The sequence below is a fragment of the Coregonus clupeaformis genome, chromosome 5, assembly GCF_020615455.1.
Source record: "Coregonus clupeaformis isolate EN_2021a chromosome 5, ASM2061545v1, whole genome shotgun sequence".
In the NCBI taxonomy this organism is placed as follows: domain Eukaryota; kingdom Metazoa; phylum Chordata; class Actinopteri; order Salmoniformes; family Salmonidae; genus Coregonus; species Coregonus clupeaformis.
The window spans coordinates 24134834-24139522 of NC_059196.1; positions in this window are offsets into that span (position 1 = coordinate 24134834).

The following is a 4689-nucleotide window of genomic DNA, read 5'->3' on the forward strand; positions in this document are numbered from 1 at the left end:
TGAGAGACCTATGGCGTGGGTGTTGTCCATAGCCACCTGCTGATAAGGCCGGCAAGATAGAAGTCTCTTGTGCATTGCATTAAATACAAAGGCCCAACACAAGATGGGTCATGCACAAGATTTTAGTCAGACCAAGCTATAACATTATATATTTACTACGACAATGTCTCAATTCAGCACTTTGAAAAGTTCACAGGTAGGCTATTATGAAGATAATTAAAGACAGTGCGCTATTTAGGTAGACCAAATGTTGGCACCTTAAATCTACCCCATTAAAGTCAGAAATAAGGACGCCTCCTGGTCTCAGAGCACTAATATCCGTGCCACTCCATTTGTATAATGATACTTTACATTAGGTCACAATGCATAAACCTACCAATGTAAGTGGTCATATAATATAACGCGAATTGTAGGACATATAGTATCCTACATCTTGATCGGACCAATTTGCTTTGACCCATTTGTACTGAACAAAAATATAAATGCAACATGTAACAATTTCAATGATTTGACTGAGCTAATGTTCATATAAGGAAATCAGTCAATTTGAAATAAATTCATTAGGCCCTAATCTATGGATTTCACATGACTGAGAATACAGATTCGATCCAAGATGGCGTAGCAGTGCGGTCATGTTTTCTGTAGTGTCCTTGTGTAAATAGGCAGTTTTTTTTTGTCTATTTTGTATATATTTCATTCTTTAACTAAATATACTTTCCTGCAACCCGCCTCACCCAACGTGGAAAGGATTCTATTATTTCTTTATAACTTTTATCGAGAACCTTAAGCTGAAACTAGTCTAGCTGCAACCGAATGGCTGTGGTAGCCAGCTAGCTAGCTACTTGCTATTAGCCACTGTTAGCGTCTTCACCATTGTCCGTGGCCTGCACTACCCACCAGCCAGCACTAGCTCTAGCCTGGACAATTTGTCGGCCAGTCTGCACAGCGTGCTATCGACCCAGAGCATATCGGATTTTCTGCCGGAATCACTGGACCCTAGCACCGGATCATCGCAACTAGGTAGCTGCAACCGAATGGCTGTTGTAGCCAGCCAGCTAGCTACTTGCTATTAGCCACCGTTAGCGGTCTAAACCATTGTCCGTGGCCTGCACTACCCACCAGCCAGCTCTAGCTCTAGCCTGGACAATTTGTCGGCTAGTCTGCACAGCGTGCTATCGACCCAGAGCATATCGGATTTTCTGCCGGAATCACTGGACCCTAGCGCCGGATCATCGCAACTAGCTAGCTGCAACCAAATGGCTGTTGTCGTTGGCTAATTACCATTGCCCTTTAGCAAGCACCAGTTAGTCTTGAGCTAGCCTCGAGCCAGGCCCATCTCTCGGCTATCTACCTCTCTGTCAACTGGACGGGACCTCCTAGTGTTGACACGGAGCCCCGCCGATCCAACACGACTGGTCTGCCGACAAAATCGTCTGATGTGGTTTCAACAGGCTTCCCGTTACGACGTCGACCACGAAGATCCATCTGCTAGCCCCGGCCCGCTAGCACACGCAAGCCGTGCCTCTTGCTCGCCAGTGCTGTTGCAGCCCCCGAACTACCTCTGAACTCTCCTATTGCTGTTCACCTGACCTTATGATAACTCAGCTATACAGCTGATGCATTTACATTTACATTTTAGTCATTTAGCAGACGCTCTTATCCAGAGCGATTTACAGTTAGTGAGTGCATACATTTTCCATATGATGCCTGCTGGACTGTTCCTTTATACGGTACCGCATCCTGTTTATGTTTAGCCTCAGTCCAAACTCTGTCGCCATTACCAGCTGTTGTCTTAGCTCTCTCTAATAACACCTGTGATTGCTTTATGCCTCTCTCCCATGTCAATATGCCTTGCTTATTGCTGTTTCGGTTATTTCTTATTGTACTATTTCACTCTAGAGCCTCCATACCAGCTCAACCTGCCTTAGATAGCTCCTTTGTCCCAGCCCCCATACACGCGGAGACCGACTCAATCGGTGCCTCCAGTGATGCTATCTCTTTCATCGTTACCCAACGCTTAGGTTTACCTCCACTGTACTCATATCCTTCCATATCCTTGTCTGTACATAATGCCCTGAATCTATTCTACAACACCCGGATATCTGCCCCTTTTTTTCTCTGTACCCAACGCACTAGAAGACATGTTCTTAAAGCCTTTAGCCGTATCCTTATTCTACTCCTCCTCTGTTCCTCTGGTGATGTAGAGGTTAACCCAGGCCTTGTAGCCCCGAGTATCACTCCTACTCCCCAGGCGTTATCATTTGTTGACTTCTGTAACCGTAAAAGCCTTGGTTTCTTGCACGTTAACATCAGAAGCCTCCTCCCTAAGTTTGAGTTATTCACTGTGTTAGCACACTCCGCCCACCCTGATGTTCTAGTAGTGTCTGAATCCTGGCTTAGGAAGGCCACCAAAAATTCAGAAATGTCCCTCCCCAACTACAACATTTTCCGTCTCGATAGAAGTGCCAAAGGGGGTGGGGTTGCAATCTACTGTAGAGATAGCCTGCAGAGCTCTATCATACTATCCAGGTCTGTGCCCAAACAGTTTGAGCTTCTACTTCTAAAAATCCACCTTTCCAGAAATAAGTCTCTCACTGTTGCCGCTTGCTACAGACCCCCTCAGCCCCGAGCTGTGCCCTGGACACCATATGTGAACTGATCGCCCCACATCTATCCTCAGAGTTCGTACTGCTTGGTGACCTAAACTGGGATATGCTTAACACCCCGGCCAACCTACAATCTAAACTAGATGCCCTCAATCTCACACAAATGATCAACGAACCTACCAGGTACAACCCTAAATCTGTAAACATGGGCACCCTCATAGATATCATCCTGACAAATTCACCCTCTAAATACACCTCCGCTGTCTTCAACCAGGATCTCAGCGATCACTGCCTTATTGCCTGCGTCCGTAATGGGTCCGCGATCAAACGACCACCCCTCATCACTGTCAAACGCTCCCTAAAACACTTTAGCAAGCAGGCCTTTCTAATTGACCTGGCCCGGGTATCCTGGATGGATATTGACCTCATTCTGTCAGTAGAGGATGCCTGGTTGTTCTTTAAAAGTGCTTTCCTCTCAATCTTAAAAAAGCATGCCCCATTCAAAAAATTCAGAACTAAGAACAGATATAGCCCCTGGTTCTCCTCAGACTTGACTGCCCTTGACCAGCACAAAAACATCCTGTGGCGTACTGCATTAGCATTGAACAGCCCCCGCGATATGCAACTTTTCAGGGAAGTCAGGAACCAATATACACAATCAGTTAGGAAAGCAAAGACTAGCTTTTTCAAACAGAAATGTGCATCCTGTAGCACTAACTCCAAAAAGTTTTGGGACACTGTAAAGTCCATGGAGAATAAGAGCACCTCCTCCCAACTGCCCACTGCACTGAGGCTAGGAAACACTGTCACCACTGATAAATCTACGATAATTGAGAATTTCAACAAGCATTTTGCTACGGCTGGCCATGCTTTCCACCTGGCTACCACTACCCCGGCCACCAGCTCTGCACCCTCCGCTGCAACTTGCCCATGCCCACCCCGCTTCTCCTTCACACAAATTCAGACAGCTGATGTTCAGAAAGAGCTGAAAAATCTGGACCACTACAAATCAGCTGGGCTAGACAATCTGGACCCTTTCTTTCTAAAATTAGCAGCCGAAATTGTTGCAACCCCTATTAGTAGCCTGTTCAACCTCTCTTTCGTAACGTCTGAGATCCCCAGAGATTGGAAAGCTGCCGAGGTCATCCCCCTCTTCAAAGGGGGTGACACTCTAGAGGCAAACTGTTACAGACCTATATACATCCTGCCCTGCCTTTCGAAAGTATTTGAAAGCCAAGTTAACAAACAGATCACCGACCATTTCGAATCCGACCATACCCAACTACCTCATCCCCATATTGTTATTTATTTTGCTAATTTGCACCCCAGTATCTCTATTTGCACATCATCTTTTGCACATCTATCATTCCAGTGTTAATACGAAATTGTAACTATTTTCCACTATGGCCTATTTATTGACTTACCTCCATAACTTACTACATTCGCACACACTGTATATATATTTTCTGTTGTATTTTTGACTTTATGTTTTGTTTACCCCATATGTAACTTTATCTTGGCCAGGTCGCAGTTGTAAATGAAAACTTGTCCTCAACTGGCTTACCTGGTTAAATAAAGGTGAAATAAATAAATACACAATTAAAAAACAGATATGCATATGTTGGTCACAGAAACCTTTAAAAAAAAGTAGGGGCATGGACCAGAAAGCCAGTCAGTATCTGGTGTGACTACCATTTGCCTCATGCATCGGTACACGTCTCCTTCTCATAGAGTTGATCAGGATGTTGATTGTGGCCTGTGGAATGTTGTCCCACTCCTCTTCAATGGCTGTGCGAAGTTGCTGGATATTGGCGGGAACACGCTGTCATACACATCGATCCAGAGCATTCCAAACAAGCTCAATGGGTGACATGTCTGATGAGTATGCAGGCCATGGGAGAACTGGGACAATTTCAGCTTCCAGGAATTGTGTACAGATCCTTGCAACATGGGGCCATGCATTATCATGCTGAAACATGAGGTGATGGGATGAATGGCACGACAATGGGCCTCAGGATCTCGTCATGGTAGCTCTGTGCATTCAAATTGCCATAGATAAAATGCAATTGTGTTCGTTGTCAGT